The sequence below is a fragment of the Pristiophorus japonicus genome, unplaced genomic scaffold (assembly GCF_044704955.1).
Source record: "Pristiophorus japonicus isolate sPriJap1 unplaced genomic scaffold, sPriJap1.hap1 HAP1_SCAFFOLD_37, whole genome shotgun sequence".
Lineage (NCBI taxonomy): Eukaryota > Metazoa > Chordata > Chondrichthyes > Pristiophoridae > Pristiophorus > Pristiophorus japonicus.
In genome coordinates this window covers 3,680,447-3,700,696 of record NW_027253543.1, presented here as the reverse complement: position 1 = coordinate 3,700,696, position 20,250 = coordinate 3,680,447, and the positions used below count along the sequence as shown (strand labels likewise).

The following is a 20,250-nucleotide window of genomic DNA, read 5'->3' as shown; positions in this document are numbered from 1 at the left end:
CCTGTCCCTTTAAATATCTGCCCCATTCCCCCAGGCAGTGGGAGGAGGAACAGCGCGCGGTCTCTTTATATCCTCACACAGCAAGCATCGCCGGATGAGCTCTCACAGCGTCCTAAAATCCAAAGAAACCTTATCGCATCAAGTTAACCACAACAACTGAAAAGTGCACACACAAAGTCTTTGCTCTAGATATGTGTGTGTGTGTGTAAACAAATCACATCATTCCTAATGTTTGCTATTGACTTCCACAGAGATAAGCTGTTATCTTCGCCAGTTATTTTCCAGCATTTTATTTCCTATTATTTACAATGTAATTGCAGAGTGTTTAATTCCTTTACCATTAATTGATGACCTGTGTGCTCTTGTTTAGAAAGTGATGTCACACTGACCATTCCGTTACCAAGGCGACCGTCTGTGCGCAGTATTCAGTGGGAAATGGGATTAAATCTCACCGAGGGTAATGAGCAGCCACCCACCAGTCTCTGCACTTTATTGTCCAGTGATCACCTCACCATCACACAGAAGATCCTAGATTTACCTCCAGTGTGGATGACTTGTGTAAGTGATGTTAAAAATTAAATTGCAGGTGTAAAAGAGGAGTTGGGGTGAGGGATGTTTGGGGAGTATGGGTGAAAGAGGAGTTGGGTGAGGGGTTTGGAGAGTAGGGGTGATAGAGGAGTTGGGTGAGGTGTTTGGGGAGTAGGGGTGATACAGGGTTTGGAGAGTAGGGCTAAAAGAGGAGTTGGGGTGAGGGATGTTTGGGGAGTAGGGGTGAAAGAGGAGTTGGGTGAGGAGTTTATAAAGTAGGGGTGATAGAGGAGTTGGGGTGAGGGATGTTTGGGGAGTAGGGGTGATAGAGGAGTTGGGTGAGGGGTTTGGAGAGTAGGGGTGATAGTAGAGTTGGGGTGAGGGATGTTTGGTGAGTAGGGGTGAAAGAGAAGTTGGGGTGAGAGATGTTTGGAGAGTAGGTGTGATAGAGGAGTTGGGTGAGGGGTTTGGAGAGTAGGGGTGATAGAGGAGTTGGGTGAGGGGTTTGGAGAGTAGGGGTGATAGAGGAGTTGGGTGATGGGTTTGGGGAGTAGGTGTGAAAGAGAAGTTGCGTGAGGGGTTTGTCGAGTAGGGGTGAGAGAGGAGTTAGATGAGGGATGTTTGGAGAGTAGGGGTTAAAGAGGAGTTGGGGTGAGGGATGTTTGGGGAGTAGGGGTGAAGAAGGTGTATGAGTGATTGGGATTTACTGCCCATTACTTGCCTCTGTTGCACTATGATGGGGTTAATCTTTCCTTTAAAATGTCTTGTATGGTGTGTTTCACTGATGTTAGACGTGGGGCTGCAGTTCCTTGCAGGCACTGAACTGTTTCTGGTGAATTAATGTGGGTAGTGTTAATAGGGAATAGATTTGAGTGGGATCATTCTGTGCTGAATGAGATGCTGGGCTGCGTGTTTACCATCAGTCCCAGTGACGAGATGCTGTTGACAACAAATCCAGGGACCACATACATTGTGACTCCAAATCCAGGGACCACATACATTGTGACTCCAAATCCAGGGACCACATACATTGTGACACCAAATCCAGGGACTACATACACTGTGACTCCAAATCCAGGGACCACATACATTGTGACTCCAAATCCACGGACGACTTACACTGCGACTCCAAATCCAGGGACTACATACACTGTGACTCCAAATCCAGGGACCACATACATTGTGACTCCAAATGCACGGACGACTTACACTGCGACTCCAAATCCAGGGACTACATACACTGTGACTCCAAATCCAGGGACTACACAAATTGTGACTCCAAATCCAGGGACGACTTACACTGATACATCAAATCCAGGGACTTCTTACACTGAGGGACCAGTTACAATGAGACATCAAATCCAGGATGAATTACATCGTGACACCAAATTGAGGGATTACTAATACCGTGACAACAAATCCAGGGACCAATAACACTGAGACATCAAATCCAGGGAGCACTTACACTGAGACTACAACAATACATAGGATATACGGCACAGAAATGGACCATTCGCATTATCCAGTGCATGCCGGTGTTTATGCTCTGCTCGGTAATTAGAGAGCATCAGTATGGGGAATGGCCATGCAGGTGAAACCAGCTCTAGTTAGGGTGAAAGGTGGGTAATGAATGAAGATATGATGGTGGAATCAGACGGTGACCAGTGGGGCCTGGTGACAGATTGTCAGAAGCCCTTTTCAGGCAGATGGATGATAAGATGTAACCAGCACAACAACTATATCCATCTGTTCTTGTCCAACATCCCCAAATCTAATGTCACTAATTTATTTTTCTGTGAGAAATGTAGAGATGTGAAAGAACAGAGGAAATGAGGCTTGCACAGGAAAGAAGATTCCTTGAGTGAACACATTGTGAGGCTGTTTAGTGACTTGTCTGTGTGAGGTTAAAAACATGAAATGGAAAAAGGCACGTCCAGTGACACTTATATTGCCAAAAGTGCTTTCTAAGTTAATCACTATATCCTAAGCCGAATATCCTACTGACTATCCCAATCACTAATCCCAATCCTAAAAAATAACCATAAACCACACCCACTAACTGCTAAACCTACATCGAAACCCATTCCCCAACCAAGGCTAAGAACATAAGAAAATTAAATAAGTTCATGGCTTATATGATCTTGGCTTCAATTCCACTTCCCTGCTCTCTCCCCATAACCCTTGACTCCCCTATCTTACAAAAATTAGTACATCTGCAACTTAAATATCCCTCATATGCGGTCCCTCAAAATGAGATATATTCAATATCCAGCCTCCGTTGCTCTCTGGGGCAGAGAATTTCAAAGATTCACGACTCTCTGAGAGAAGAAATTCCTCCTCATTTCGGTTTTAAATGGGCGACCTCTTATTCTCAGACTGTGCCACCTAGTTCTGGATTCCCCCACAAGAGGTAACAAAGGTCAGTGGGGAAGATAAAGAGCTTATAAAGGAAGTATTTAAACAATTATGTTGATGCAAACATTACTGCAAGGTATGTTAGTATCAAGTAATTATAATCAACTAACCCATCAAAATTAGCAAAGACAATTACAAAGATTAGAACATTTCAATGTTGATCACATGCAGTATGTGTGGAGATCTATTAACCGCATCCAACAATCGTTAAACAATACAGAAAACAACAGATTTCCAGTCTTAAGCCTTTAGTTCTTTCAAGGGCTAGTTGAAAGGAACGTCAAATGAGTGTAAAGTGAGACATGCCGATTCAGTCCATGACACCCACAAGCCGTATACTCAAACGAAACAAGCTTGGGATTGATGTGGCAAAAGATGAACTGCGGGAGAAGTGAAATAATCTCGAGTAAGAAAAGGCCCAAAACAGAAGTGAAGGGAAGATGAATTAGTCCCTTATTATGGAGAAATCAGATATTGGACACTCGGTGTGTGAAACAAGCTGATTTATACAATATTTACACAGAACACTAATCTCCAGCTCAGGTATAGGGTCACTGAGAGCAGCAGGCTCAGTGCCAGGATGAACATGGTTCAGTGCCCAATGGGAGCCCAGGAAATCCTGTCCAGTCACTAAAGTGGCCCGTCATAGTTACCCAGCATTCCCCGCAACAGGGAATGTGCCGGACTCAGACGACAGGGCCCCAGTGCGCAGGCGCAGGACCAGGCTGTGTGTGGAGCATGCGCGGTGCGTGTAATGGCGGAGTGGGTATCGGGAGCGTGTGCTCCGTCAAAGTGATAATTTTCAGCGGGACGGAGGGCAGTAATGGACCAGCCGGTAGCTGCGGAGGTGTCATAAGCTCGTGGTGCCCGCCGGAAGCCCGCAATAATAACCGGAATATCGGCGGCTGCAAACCCGAGGCTTTCTCCCGGTCACATGCCCAGGGTAACGGCGGCCATCTTTGTACAGGAAGGCAGGTTCAGTCCTCCGCCATCTTCATCGGGTGAGCAGCGAAGCGCATGCGTGGCCATCTTGGTACAGTAACAACTTAGTTATTGTATTCTGGCATTTCTCACCCTCTCTCCCACAGGCGCTGCTCAGTGCTCAGCTCACAGTCTGTGTCCTAGACAAGTGTAAGAGGAAAACCCCAGAGCTGGTCACTCCCAGTGGGAGAATCCCCATGTACAGTCAAAGGGCTGGGATCCCCATCAACAATCCCAGGGTTATTATCTCATAACAACACAATAACATCACAATAATAGGAGCAGGAGTGGGTCAGTGGGCCCTTGGATCCTGCTCTGCCATTCAATAAGATCAAGGCTGCTCTGATCATGGACTGGGCTCCACTTCTCTGCCCGCTCCCCATAACCCTTTATTCCCTTATCGCTCAAAAATCTGTCTACCTCTGCCTGAAATGTATTCAATGACCCAGCCTCCACAGCTCTCCGGGGCATAGAATTCCATAGATTTACAACCCACTGAGTGATGACATTTCTCCTCATCTCAGTTTTAAATGGGCAACCCCTTATTCTGAGACTGCTCCCTAGTTTCAGTTTCCCCTATGAGTGGCAATATCCTCTCTGCATTCAACTTGTCAAGCCACCTTGTGATCTCACATGTTTCAATAAAATCACCTCTCATTCTTCTAAATTCCTATGTGTGTCGGCCCAACCTTCTCAACTTATCCTCATAAGACAACCCCCTCATCTTCGGAATCAACCTCTGAACAGCCTCCAATGCAAGTATATCCTTCCTTAAATGCAGAGACAAAAACTGCATGCAGTATTCCAGCTGTGGTCTCACCAATACACTGTACAGTTGTAGCAGGACTTCTATGCTTTATATTCTATCCCCCTTGCAATAAAGGCCAACCTTCCATTTGCCTTCCTGATTACTTGCTGCAGCGGCATACTAACTTTTTGTGTTTTATGCACAAACACCCTCAGGTCTCTCTGTCCTGTAGCAGTTTACAATTTTTCTCCATTAAAATTATAATTTGTTTTTCTATTATTTCTGCCAAAGTGGATAACCTCAATACTACATCTGACAAATTTTTGTACACTCATTTAGCTTGTCTATATCCCTTTGCAGATTTTTTTGTGTCCTCTTTACAATTTGCTTTCCTACCCATCTTTCTATCATGAGCAAACTTGGCTACATTAAACTTGGTCCTTTCATTCAAGTCATTAATATAGATTGTAAATAGTTGAGTCCGATCCCTGCGGCACCCCACTAGTCAATGTTTGACAACCGGAAAATGACTCAGTTATCCCAAATTTCTGTCTTCTGTTAGTTAGCCCACCCTCTATCCGTACTAATATATTACCCCAACCCCCTGAACTTTTATCTTGTGCAGTAGCCTTTTACATGGCACCTTATCGGAAGCCTTCTGGAAATCCAAATACACCACCTCCACTGGTTCCCCCTTATCCACCCGACGCATTACATCCTCAAAGAACTCCAGCAAATTTGTCAAATGTGATTTCCCTTTCATAAAGCTATGCTGACTCTGCTTGATTGAATCACGCTTTGCTAAATGTCGCACTACTGCTTCCTTCATATTGGACTCCAGCATTTTCCCAATGACAGATGTTAGGCTAACTGGTCTATAGTTTCCTGCTTTTTGTCTGCCTCCTTTTTTAAATAGAGGCGTTATATTTGTGGTTTTCCAATCAGTTGGGACCCAGATCCCAGTGATTTTGGTAGATTACAACCAAAGCATCCTCTATCTCTACAGCTACATCTCTTAAAACCCTCAGGTCCAGGGGACTTGTCTGCCTTTAGTCCTGTTATTTTACTGAGTACTACTTCATTAGTGATTGTATTAAGTTCCTCCCTCCCTATATCCACTTGATTGTTCACTTCGGTATTACTCTCATTGACCGAGTGTTTTACTGTAATTAAACTAATCTCGGACTGTTTATGTCAGATTCTAACTCCTGCACGGTCCCAGCAAACACTTCTGCTCCCTCGTCCTGCCGATATTTCTGCAGCATTGCTTTGTGAAGACGGGCTCATGGAGAGAAACACCCTGCACGGAATGATTCCAAATTGAGAATCTCCAAGGGACGAGGCTCCCAGCTTTAATCATTCTCTGTCCTTTCCGCCCAGGCCCCGTTCCTATGCTCAGATTCGGATAAGAGTAAATTGGGAAAAGTGCACTTTGATTTTTACAGGCTGAATTATTGCAGAGAGCTGCGCATGTGCGAATAAGCCCTGCTCCGTGTTGATTTCCAGTGAGTAGAAGAGCGCATGTGTCTTCCCCTCCCCAAGCCCTGCCTGTGATCACCATTCACTCAGTGAGCAGAAGAAGATGGTTTAAAACAGCCAGGAATGGAGACACCGCGGCCCCGGGGTAAGGCAGTAGGCAGCAGCCTCCTTACAGCAGCGCAGCGCTTTGGGAGCGTGTCCGCAGATGGGCTCAGAAATCGGCATTGAGTCCGGGGGGAGTTCAGGGGGAGTCGGGGGCTGTGTGTAAGAGGCAGAGTGGACCAAGAACCAGTCCCAGTGCGTGGTGTGAGTGGGGGAAGGGAGAGGCCATTCTCGGGCTGTGTCTGGACAGCGTGTGTCCAGGGTAAGGGAGACAGAATGGTCAGTATCTGCTATTTACAATCTGCTGCTTTCTATCCAAACCAGGAGCGAACGTTCCTGGTTTAGTTCCCTCAGGGGCTGTGTTTAAGAGGCAGAGTGGAGCAGGAACTAGTTCCAGAACATGATGTGAGCGAGGGAAGGGAGAGGCCATTCTCGGGCTGTGCGTGGACAGTGCAAGGTAACAGAGAAAGTAAACCACTCGCTCTTTCAAATCATTGCTGCTTTCTTTCCCCAAATCAGTAGTGAATGTTCCTGATTCAGTTCCAATCTCACCGTGTCTGTTGTTCTTGGGCAGTGAGCAGTGGAAACACAGCCTGACAGTGAGAATGTGAGGAGTTTCACAAAGTGCATCTATTGCAGGCACCAGGAGAGGAGTGTGGGGGAAGATATTTTAAAGACGGGTTATATTTCGGTGAACTGAGTTCTCCAGAACCGTGTTGCTGATGATCGAGAGCTACATTGTCGCTCCCTCAGATACATTATATTGTCCCCGCATCCATATCTTAGAACTAATAATGTTCTCGTATTATTATTCTCAGAGCAAAATTCTTCAACCAGCCAGAACAAATGAGATCTTTCCTCCACCCAGAATACAAGGAACAGTGCAGGCAGCTCCTTCTCACACACAGTAAGTTGATTATCACTCACAGAGCGCAGAGACAAAGAACTGGCCTCAATCCAATTGTCACAGACAGCAGAAGCTGTCAGTCCCACAGTGATCCGAAGTGGCAGAGTTAAATTGTGAATCTTACAGCCACATGGAGCAGTAGAATCAGATGCTGTTTCACCATTGAAACAGATCACACTGACAGATACATTAAACACCCACACTCACTTGCCAGAAACTGGCAGGTAGAGAATAAAACACAATCATCTGTCAGAAAAAATGTCAAACAGATAGTATAAACCACACTCGCATATCAGAAGCTGATTGGTACAGAGCAAAAGCCATATTCATGTTTCAGAATCTGACGGATTCAGTGTTTAACCCCCCGAACATACCAGAAGTTGACAGGTGCAGAATAAAACCCACATTCCCGTATCACAGACTGACAGATACAGTATACAACACACACCCACATATATGAAAGTGACAGTAACAGAATAAAATCCCCATTTACATACCACAGAGAGACAGGTAAAGTGTAAATCCCATGTGCACATGTCGGAAAACTGAAATGCAGTAAGTAAAATTGTTACTTGCATCGCAGAAACTGATCGGGGCAGAGTAAAACCCACACCCACACATCTGAACAATGACATGGAGAAGGCAAAATCTTCACTCACATATCAGAGAAATACAGGTAAAAAGTAAAATTGATTCTCACGTTCACATTACCAGAAACTGGCAAATACAGATTAAACTCAGACTACCACAGCAGAAACTGAGAAGCACAGATTTAACCTCAACACACATCAAAACCTGACGGTTACACAAAAATACACACACTTGCATATCAGAGACTGAGTGATACAGTATAAAAACCATACTTACATATCAGAGGCTGACATATTAAAATCCATATTCTCATAACATAAATTGATAGATACAATGACATGCCCAGACTCACACATCAGTAATTGACAGGTACAGGGTAAAGACCTCTCTTTCATTCCAGAAACTGACAGGTACAAAGGAAAGTCCACTCACAATTAAACAGAAACTGGCAACTATAGAGTAAGGCCCACAATCACATATCAGAACTTGACGGGTACAGAATAAAACCCAGGCTCCCATAACAGAAATGGAGATACAGAGAAAGGCCCACACTCACATACCAGAGACAGATAGATAGAGTAAAACTCAGACTCATTTACCAGCGACCGACAGATTCAGCATAAAACTCACCTCCATAACACAAATTGAGAGTTAGAAAGTAAAACTAATACTCTATCAGGAATTGATGGTACACAGTAAAACAATACTAATATACTGGAGAATGACGGGTATGGAGTAGAGCTCACATTCACATAACAGAAATGGACAGATACAGCACAAAATACACATCACACACCAAGAATGGAAAGAAACATAGAAAATAGGTGCAGGAGAAGGCCATTCGGCCCTTCGAGCCTGCACCGCCATTCAATATAATCATGGTTGATCATGCAACTTCAGTACCCCGCTCCCGCTTTCTCTCCCTTTCCCTTGATCCCCTTAGCCGTAAGGGCCACATCTAACTCCCTCTTGAATATATCCAACAAACTGGACTCCACAACTTTCTGAGGTAGAGAATTGCACAGGTTTACCACTCTCTGGGTGAAAAACTTTCTCCTCATTTCTGTCCGATATGGCTTGCCCCTTATCCTTAGACTGTGACCCCTGATTCTGGACTTCCCCAACATCAGGAACATTCTTCCTGCATCTAACCTGTCCAGTCCTGTCATAATTTTATATGTTTCTATGAGATCCCCTCTCACTCTTCTAAATTCCAGCCTAGCCGATCCAGTCTTTCTTCATCTGTCAGTACTGCCATCCTGGGAATTAGTCTGGTGAACCTTCACTGCACTCCCTCAACAGCAAGCGCGTCCTTGCTCAGATTAAGAGACCAAAACTGCACACAATACTCAAGGTGTGGTCTCACCAAGGCCCTGCACAACTGCAGTAAGACTTCGCTGCTCCTATACTCAAATCCCCTCGCTATGAAGGCCAGCATGCCAGTTGCTTTCTTTACTGCCTGCTGGACCTGCCTACCTTCAGTGACTGATGCACCATAACACCCAGGTCTCTTTGCACCTCCAATTTTACTAATCTGTCACCATTCAGATAATAATCTGCCTTCCTGTATTTGCCCCCAAAGTGGATAACCTCACAATAATCCACATTATACTGCATCTGCCATGCAATTGCCCATTCACCTAACCTGTCCAAGTCACCCTGCAGCCTCTTAGCATCCTACTCACAGCTCACACTGCCACCCAGCTTATTGTCATCTGTAAACTTGGAGATATTACCTTCAATTCCATCATCTAAATCATTAATATATATTGTAAATAGTTGGGATCCCAGCACTGAACCTTGCGGCACCCCACTAGTCACTGCCTGCCATTCTGAAAAAGACCCGTATATTCCCAATCTTTGCTTCCTGTCTGCTAACCAGTTCTCTATCCACGTCAATACATTACCCCCAATACCATGTGCTTTAATTTTGCACACCAGTCTCTTGTGTGGGACCTTGTCAAAAGTCTTTTGAAATTCCAAATACACCACATCCACTGGTTCTCCCTTATCCACTCTACTAGTTACATCCTCAAAAAACTCTCGAAGATTTGTCAAGCATGAATTCCCTTTCAGAAATCCATGCTGACTTGGACCAATCCTGTCACTGTTTTCCAAATGCTATGCTATTACATCTTTAATAATTGATTCCAGCATTTTCCCCACCACCAATGTCAGGCTAACCGGTCTATAATTCCCTGTTTTCTCTCTCCCTCCTTTTTTTAAAAAGTGGGGATACATTGGCTACCCTCCAATCTACAGGTACTGATCCATAGTCCATGAAATTCCGGAAAATGACCACCAATGCATCTACTATTTCTAGGGCCACTTCTTTAACTATTCTGGGATGCAGACTATCAGGCCCTGGGGATTTATCGGCCTTCAGTCCCATCAGTTTCCCTCCAACCATTTCCTGACTAATAAGGATTTCCCTCAGTTCCTCCTTCCCGTTAGACCCTCGGTCCCCGAGTAATTTCGGGAGGTTATTCGTGTCTTCCTTAGTGAAGACAGAACCAAAGTATTTGTTCAATTGGTCTACCATTTCCTTGTTCCCTATTATGAATTCACCTGATTCTGACTGCAAGGGACCATGTTTGTCTTCATTAATCTTTTTCTCTTCACATATCTATAGAAGCTTTTGCAGTCAGTTTTTAATATTTCCTGCAAGCTTACTCTCATGCTCTATTTTCCCCCTCCTAATTACACCCTTAGTCCTCCTCTGTTGAATTCTACATTACTCCCAGTCCTCAGGTTTGCTGCTTTTTCTGCCCAGTTAAAATGCCTCTTCCTTGGATTTAACACTGTCTCTAATTTCCCTTGTTAGCCACGATTGAGCCACCTTTGCCCGGGGACTGAGAGCCGCACTCTGTGTTGCCCGGGGACTGCGAGCCGCACTCGGTGTTGCCCGGGGACTGAGAGCCACACTCGGTGTTGCCCAGGGACTGAGAGACACACTCGGTGTTGCCTGGGGACTGAGAGCCACACTCGGTGTTGCCTGGGGACTGAGAGCCACACTCGGTGTTGCCCGGGGACTGAGAGCCGCACTCGGTATTGCCCGCGGATTGAGAGCCGCGCTCGGTGTTGCCCGGCGACTGAGAGCCGCACTCGGTGTTGCCCGGGGACTGAGAGCCACACTCGGTTAAAAAGGAGGCAGACAAAAAGCAGGAAACGATAGACCAGTTAGCCTAACATCTGTGGTTGGGAAAATGTTGAAGAGTTCATTCTTAAAGAAGCAGTAGCTTGACATTTGGAAAAGCATAATTCGGTCAGGCAGAGTCAGCATGGATTTATGAAGGGGAGGTTAAGATTGACAAATTTGCTGGAATTATTTGAGCATGTAATGAAGAGGGTGGATAAAGTGGATGTGGTGTATTTGGACTCCCAGAAGGCATTTGACAAGGTGCCACATAGAAACATAGAAACATAGAAAAGAGGTGCAGGAGTAGGCCATTCGACCCTTCTAGCCTGCACCGCCATTCAATGAGTTCATGGCTGAACATTCAACTTCAGTACCCCATTCCTGCTTTCTCGCCATACCCCTTGATCCCCCTAGTAGTAAGGACTTCATCTAACTCCTTTTTGAATATATTTAGTGAATTGGCCTCAACAACTTTCTGTGGTAGAGAATTCCACAGGTTCACCACTCTCTGGGTGAAGAAGTTCCTCCACATCTCGGTCCTAAATGGCTTACCCCTTATCCTTAGACTGTGACCTCTGGTTCTGGACTTCCCCAACATTGGGAACATTCTTCCTGCATCGAACCTGTCTAACCCCGTCAGAATTTTAAATGTTTCTATGAGGTCCCCTCTCATTCTTCTGAACTCCAGTGAATACAAGCCCAGTTGATCCAGTCTTTCTTGATAGGTCAGTCCCGCCATCCCGGTAATCAGTCTGGTGAACCTTAGCTGCACTCCCTCAATAGCAAGAATGTCCTTCCTCAGGTTAGGAGACCAAAACTGTACACAATACTCCAGGTGTGGCCTAACCAATGCCCTGTACAACTGTAGCAACACCTCCCTGCCCCTGTACTCAAATTCCCTCGCTATGAAGGCCAACATGCCATTTGCTTTCTTAACCGCCGCTGCACCTGCATGCCAACCTTCAATGACTGATGTACCATGACACCCAGGTCTCTTTGCACCTCCCCTTTTCCTAATCTGTCACCATTCAGATAATAGTCTGTCTCTCTGTTTTTACCACCAATGTGGATAACCTCACATTTATCCACATTATACTTCATCTGCCATGCATTTGCCCACTCACCTAACCTATCCAAGTCACTCTGCAGCCTCACAGCATCCTCCTCGCAGCTCACACTGCCACCCAACTTAGTGTCATCCGCAAATTTGGAGATACTACGTTTAATCCCCTCATTTAAATCATTAATGTACAGTGTAAACAGCTGGGGCCCCAGCAAAGAACCTTGCGGTACCCCACTAGTCAATGCCTGCCATTCTGAAAAGTACCCATTTAATCCTACTCTTTGCTTCCTCTCTGACAACCAGTTCTCAATCCATGTCAGTACACTACCCCCAATCCCATGTGCTCTAACTTTGCACATCAATCTCTTGTGTGGGTCCTTGTCGAACGCCTTCTGAAAGTCCAAATATACCACATCAACTGGTTCTCCCTTATCCACTCTACTGGAAACAACCTCAAAAAATTCCAGATGATTTGTCAAGCATGATTTCCCTTTCACAAATCCATGCTGACTTGGAACTATCATGTCACCTCTTTCCAAATGCACTGCTATGACATCCTTAATAATTGATTCCATCATTTTACCCACTACCGATGTCAGGCTGACCGGTCTATAATTCCCTGTTTTCTCTCTCCGTCCTTTTTTAAAAAGTGGGGTTACATTGGCTACAATCCACTCCATAGGAACTGATCCAGAATCAATGGAATGTTGGAAAATGACTGTCAACGCATCCACTATTTCCAAGGCCACCTCCTTAAGTACTCTGGGATGCAGTCCATCAGGCCCTGGGGATTTATCAGCCTTCAATCCCATCAATTTCCCCAACACAATTTCCCGGCTAATAAGGATTTCCCTCAGTTCCTCCTCCTTACTAGACCCCCCGACCCCTTTTATAACCGGAAGGTTGTTCGTGTCCTCCTTCGTGAATACCGAACCAAAGTACTTGTTCAATTGGTCCGCCATTTCTTTGTTCCCCGTTATGACTTCCCCTGATTCTGACTGCAGGGGACCTACGTTTGTCTTTACTAACCTTTTTCTCTTTACATATCTATAGAAACTTTTGCAATCCGTCTTAATGCTCCCTGCAAGCTTCTTCTCATACTCCATTTTCCCTGCCCTAATCAAACCCTTTGTCTTCCTCTGCTGAGTTCTAAATTTCTCCCAGTCCCCAGGTTCACTGCTATTTCTGGCCAATTTGTATGCCACTTCCTTGGCTTTAATACTATCCCTGATTTCCCTTGATAGCCACGGTTGAGCCACCTTCCCTTTTTTATTTTTATGCCAGACAGGAATGTACAATTGTTGTAGTTCATTCATGCGGTCTCTAAATGTCTACCATTGCCCATCCACAGTCAACCCCTTAAGTATCATTCGCCAATCCATCCCAGCCAATTCACGCCTCATACCTTCAAAGTTAGCCTTCTTTAAGTTCTGGACCATGGTCTCTGAATTAACTGTTTCATTCTCCATCCCAATGCAGAATTCCACCATATTATGGTCACTCTTCCCCAAGGGGCCTCGCACAACGAGATTGCTAATTAATCCTCTCTCATTACATAACACCCAGTCTAAGATGGCCTCCCCCCTAGTTGGTTCCTCGACATATTGGTCTAAAAAACCATCCCTTATGCCCTCCAGAAAATCCTCCTCCACCGTATTGCTTCCAGTTTGGTTAGCCCAATCTATGTGCATATTAAAGTCACCCATTATAACTGCTGCACCTTTATTGCACGCACCCCTAATATGTATGCATTCAGGCGCCATTACCTTGTCGTTTAGTCTCCAAACGTTATCCTTCCCTTGTGTTGCGCCCTGCTTTGTCCACATACCTATTTCCTCCTCAGAAGTTTCCTGGTGTAGTTTCTCAATACTTATCTGTTCGTCTCGGGCTCCAGCGGCACTGACTGAGGCTTCCTCACACTCTTCCTGCTCTGATGCCTTCTGTGCAGCTACATCTGCAGCCTTATTTCCCTGGTGACTCAGCCAATCTGGACTGGTTCGGTCCGGCTCCCTCCTGTGGGCTTTAATTTTAATGACCGCTACCAGTTTTGGTTTATTACTGGCTGCTAAAAGAGCTTCTATTCTCAGCTGATGCTTTATGGGATGCCCGCTAGTTGTGATAAAACCCCTTCTCCCTCATGCTGTCATATAATCGTTTACTACCCCCAATGCATATCTACTGTCCGTATAGATATTAACAATCTTATTTTCCGATAATTCCAGTGCCCGGGTGTGGGCTACCAGTTCTGCCACTTGAGCTGACGACCCCCCATTAATTCGCCCTGATTCAACTGTCTCTAGATCCTGGTTAACTGCGGCCCATCCGGCACGAGGTAGTCCCTCTACGTATTTTCGTGAGCCGTCCACAAACAAGGTTTGTTCTGCGGTTGGAAGGGGGGCGTCTTTTATTCTATCCTCTTCCATATCCTGACATACCTCTTCGCAAAAGTGGGGTTCCCCCTCACCCATCGTATCTTCTGCGGGGTTGTTTCCTACATCTCTAATTATGGTTACCACTTTGTTGGGTTTAAGAGGACTGCTTCCCACTTTGCCCGTCTCATATTAGGTACGGTTCTCAGTTTTCCTGTGTTTAACATTTCTACCAATGTGTGATTAGTGTGGAGAATGATGTTTCCAGTCATCAACACAGGCTCGATTAATTTTTACCGCCCAAGCTGCGCAATCTAGCGCGGCTATACATCTGGATAACCCAGTCACCACTGAGCTTTCGGTGGTACAGTAGTAGGCTATAGGTCTCCTTTTATCCCCATGATGTTTTGTGACCACGGCCATATATAACCCACCTTCATTGTTAAAGTGGATGTGGAAATCCTTACCCATGTCAGGCAGTCCCAATCCAGGTGCGGAGACTAGTTCTGACTTGAGTTTACTCGACGCCTGTTCTTGTTCAGGGCCCCACTCGATGAGCTCTAGGGCCGGTTTCCCCCCTTTCACTAATCTTTGTATTGGCTCAGCAATTTTTGCAAAATCAGGGATAAAGTTCCGGCTGTAATTAATGAGGCCCAACAGATTAATGTGCAAAGTTAAAGCACATGGGATTGGGGGTAGTGTGCTGACATAGATTGAGAACTGATTGTCAGACAGGAAGCAAAGAGTAGGAGTAAACGGGTACTTTTCAGAATGGCAGGCAGTGACTAGTGGGGTACCGCAAGGTTCTGTGCTGGGGCCCCAGCTGTTTACATTGTATATTAATGATTTAGACGAGGGGATTAAACGCAGTATCTCCAAATTTGCGGATGACACTAAGTTGGGTGGCAGCGTGAGCTGCGAGGAGGATGCTATTAGGCTGCAGAGTGACTTAGATAGGTTAGGTGAGTGGGCAACTGCATGGCAGATGAAGTATAATGTGGATAAATGTGAGGTTATCCACTTTGGTGATTAAAACAGAGAGACAGACTATTATCTGAATGGTGACATATTAGGAAAAGGGAAGGTGCAACGAGACCTGGGTGTCATGGTACATCAGTTATTGAAGGTTAGCATGCAGGTACAGCAGGCGGTTAAGAAAGCAAATGGCATGTTGGCCTTCATTGCGAGGGGATTTGAATACAGGGGCAGGGAGTTGTTGCTACAGTTGTACAGGGCCTTGGTGAGGCCACACCTGGAGTATTGTGTACAGTTTTGGTCTCCTAACTTGAGAGAGGACATTCTTGCTATTGAGGGTGTGCAGCGAAGATTCACCAGACTGATTCCCGGGATGGCGGGACTGACCTGTCAAGAAAGACTGGATCAACTGGGCTTGTATTCACTGGAGTTCAGAAGAATGAGAGGGAACCTCATAGAAACGTTTAAAATTCTGACGGGTTTTGACAGGTTAGATGCAGGAAGAATGTTCCCAATGTTGGGGAAGTCCAGAACCAGGGGTCACAGTCTGAGGATAAGGGGTAAGCCATTTAGGACCGAGATGAGGAGGAACTTCTTCACCCAGAGAGAGGTGAACCTGTGGAATTCTCTACCACAGAAAGTAGTTGAGGCCAATTCACTAAATATATTCAAACGGGAGTTAGATGAAGTCCTTACTACTCGGGGGATCAAGGGTTATGGGGAGAAAGCAGGAAGAGGGTACTGAATTTTCATGTTCAGCCATGAACTCATTGAATGGCGGTGCAGGCTAGAAGGGCTGAATGGCCTGCTCCTACACCTATTTTCTATGTTTCTATGTTTCCTCACCCCCCTTACCGTTACTAGTCTAGGCATGTCCTTGACAACCTTTTTCCTATCCGAGGGCATTTCTTTCAGCCCCTTTGAGAGGCAGTACCCTAGGTACAGGACCTGGGATTTTCCTACATGGGCCTTTTTGGGGTTAACCTTAAGGCCCGCCGTTTCCAGAGCCCTTAATACTAAGTATAGGGTTGCCTGATGTCCTTCCTTTGTTTCTGAGGCTATTAATATGTCGTAGACATATTGTAAAATACTATTTCCTGCCGGTACCTCTATTTGTTTTAGTATATCCCTCATGACTCGATGGAATATGGCAGGACTATTATGGAATCCTTGTGGTAATCGGGGCCAAGTATATTGTTTATCCTCCACCGTGAAGGCAAATTTTTCTTGTGATTCTGGGTCGAGGGGAAGGGCCCAAAAACCATTGGTTATGTCCAGGACTGTAAAGATCTTATGTTCAGGGGATAATCCATGAAGGATTGTGGAGGGGCTGGCCACTATCGGGTGTAATTTGGGGGTGACCTTGTTAAGGGCAGTGTAGTCGATAGTGAGTCTATAACTCCCATCTGGTTTCCCTCCCGGCCATGTTGGGGAGTTAGTGGTGCTAACTGTTTCTTTCAAGATACCCTTTTCCACTAGCCCTTTTACTATTTCTACAACCGCAGTTCTAGCTTCAGGTCTAATAGGGTATTGTCGGTGTGGTTTATGAGGTGATCCAGGGAATTTAATAGGATCCATCTTCGCCTTCCAGTGTCTAATTCTGTCTGTGCCCAGACCCCGGGCACACAGGCACATATGCCTCCATACCCTCCAGTGCCGATAAGCCAGTCAGTTTTTGTGGCTGCAGCTACACCTATACCTTCCACATGGTGGGCTATCTGTCGTAAATCTCCCTTACCGCCATCCGCCTTTAGACATGTCAGTTTCCCCTTGCCGCAAATAATCAGAGCCTTAAATTCCCTCATTACATCATTCCCCAATAGTGTTCCCTCACGACTCTTGCATACGTAAAATCTCATGGGTATATATAAGTTATCAATATCCACCAATTGGGTGGTGCTCAGGTCGGCCAGTGTGGGCCGTCCATCTATTCCCTTTATCAGAGCCTTCTTGTCGGTGACGGGAAGGTGCATATTGGTAATAGATATTGAGGCTTCCGTGTCCACTAGCCTTTCACACTGTCGGCCCCCTACTAGTGCAGACACATATATCCTTCCCTCCATTTTACTTTGTACAGGGGCCGCCGGACATCACCGGGTGGATTTGTACGCCTGCCACTTCTGGTATTCCTGTTCTGACAGGGTCCTTGCCTTATTACAATAGCCATTGTTACCATAGCATGTCGCTTCCAGGTGCCCTTTCTTACCACAATACGTACATTGCTTTTCACTGCCTTTCCCTTTGCATTCCCTGGCAAAATGGCCCGGTTTTCCACAATTATAGCAAGACCCCCTTTCCTGCTCTCCTCCTGTTCCCGTGGCAGATACCTTTTCCTGCTTTACCTTTGTCTGAGATTTTTCATCGCCCCCTCCCTGGACGCCACTAGCCCACTCGACCAGTTCATCATAATCCTGGGTTACAATTACTCCCATTTTGATAATGGCCTGGTTTGCAGCGGATAGTCCGTCCTTGAATGCCTGAATAAATGCTCGGTCACCGCGGCCTGGGTTTCCCTGTCCAGAGCATTCTTGATATATCTGGAACAATCGTTCCCTATACTCTGAGGCTCCTTCTATTTTTTGCTGTTTGGTTGTAGTAACTTTACCCCAATTAGTATGGGCATTGCCTAAAACCTGTTGGATCTCGGTTTTAAAAGGGACAAAGGCCGCCTGTTGACCATCTACTTCGGTGGTTAAAGGTACCGCGTGTGTCCAACGTCCCCCTGAAAAGTCGACATTGGCTGCTACCGCGGCACCTCCGGCCACTACTCCCCACCGATCTGCCGGGCAAGCCGCTCGGACTAGTTGGTGGATATCTCTGAGGTGTAGATGGTGGCCCACCCAAACTGTATCCAGCTCTGCCCAAAATTTTATATATTCGCACATCGGGTCTGTAATTTACCCAGGGATGCCATTATCTGCTGTCTTTTGCCGGGGGTAAAGAGCTTATAGGTCGCAGTGGGATTTACGGCCGTCCCCCCTCTCGTTACCGGCGCCACCGGGAGGGTTTCTAAATCTTCCTGACCCGGGGTGGTTGCTTCGCATTGATAATTCTCATGAGGGGGCAGCGATCCCCCCCATTGAGATCGTTCCTGGATCTGTTGTTCCAGCGCCAGGCATTTCTTTACCCACTCTAAATTTTGCCTTTGTGCCCGATTTAATTGTTTACTTTTTTCATCCATTTTCTCTTTAACCTCCTTAACCTGTTCCATTAGTCCACCTAACAGATGCACCAATAATACTCCGGCTTTTTTAGTTTTATCTTTCTTTTGTTTAACTATCCAACTTCGCTGTTGGTCTAACGTCTGGGATACATCCGAACCGTCCTTTTACATTTTCTTGATTAAGACCTGTCGATCGGTCACATAGGAATTAATTAACGACCCGGGCGGCCCGCGTTTTACATTTCCTTCCTACCTTCCATCTTCGCCAGTCTCGGATGTTTCCCTTTGTTCCTGTAATACTCACGGCCACGACTACTCTGTGGAGACTCTTTGTCTTCGCAACAAAGCTACCGTGTTTCCTTACCACCAGAGCTTTTCGGCTCTAGGTTGGAGTGATCAGTTCCCTTCCGCACCGAACTTATTTACCAAAGGGAAAAATCAAACCGTTAGTCAGCCTCTTCCCGCTATCTACTTACTCGTAACTTTAACACTATCCCGTCGTGCCAGTACACCTCTCTTTTCAGTCTCTAACACCAGATTCCAGATACTGTCTTAAGTGATCACGTATGATCGGACAGTATCCTGTCCTGACGCCATTTTTTGTGGAAACATATTTCCGAGACTGTATAATATATAAAGGGAGGTTTATTAAATCGGAGACAAAGCTTTGGGAGAAGTGATAAAGACCTCTGTCTTTGAACCAGCTTCTCAATTTGGTATTTCCAGTGAGGTTCTATTATCTTACAAATTACATCACTTTCCATCACATGCTCTATCATCGCATTACAAGGTTTACAAAGCTTTTCCTCCAAAGCTGAGGATTTTTGATATCAACCAGCCTACATTGTGACAGAGCATTATAAACATGGGCAGACTCTTTGGCACCGGTATAGAAAAACATCCCACTTAATTATCCCTCCAGTCGTTCATTATCTCACTTTCCTATCTCCATAACTCAAGGCCAGCATACCTTAAAGTCTAACTGTGTTTTTTATATAAAGCATATTGCATCCGTATTGTCCCATACAAAATTAATTAAAGGGGAAAAATAAAACAAATGTTTGGTCCCATATACTAGTCAAGTATATGTCCAAAGATCCCCTCCAACATCCATTAATAAGGGTTCCATTATTTTCCTATCTAAGAGAAAATTATACACTTGACCTCCGAGCTGATTAGCTGAGACAAGCAGGGAGTGCAGTTTATTTTCCGCCGAAAGTGATTCAGCCTATCCCGCTTTCTACTGCGTAATACAGCGACGTCAAGTTGTACTGTCAGTCTCGGATTAGACTTTCTCTGTTTAAAATGGTTGTGCTGCCAGTGCTGCTTCACTCGGTGTGTGTTTAAAAATGCAACGTGCTATCTGCAGTGGTAATGTGCTTAAATCGTTAGATTCGGAATTTCATGGAATTGTTTCCGAGTAGGTTCGAGCCCTACTCGTAGTGAATCAGTAGTTGGAGGCATTTGCTCGTAATCCGCTCCGATTGGAGTTCATTTGAGCTGAAATTCTTCTGAATTATTTTGCAATAACTTTTTGGCCACCTGTTACGTCACACTCCCCAATCATCCACTCGTGTGAGTCCAGAGGATTGGGACATTTTTAAAATCCAGCCAAGAACTATTAAAATATGTTTAAAAGTGGATAGATTATGAATGTTAATTACACGAAATATAAAATGAGATAGTAAGAGTTTCTACAGGTGTATAAAAAGGAAAAGAGTGGCTTCAGTAAATGTTGGTGTCCTGGAGGATGAGAATGTGGAATTAATAATGGAGAACAGGGAAATGGC

At 45.4% G+C, this 20,250-nt stretch overlaps 1 long non-coding RNA gene across 1 annotated transcript in view; it reads left to right on the top strand.

The window, feature by feature from the left end:
• The first annotated feature begins 7,076 nt into the window (after positions 1 to 7,076).
• LOC139250322 (uncharacterized) overlaps positions 7,077 to 20,250 on the top strand; it is a 76,224-nt gene continuing 63,050 nt past the window's right edge. The window contains exon 1 of the long non-coding RNA XR_011591290.1: positions 7,077 to 7,160. This is a non-coding gene — a long non-coding RNA (uncharacterized lncRNA). The remainder of the gene's footprint in view (positions 7,161 to 20,250) is intronic.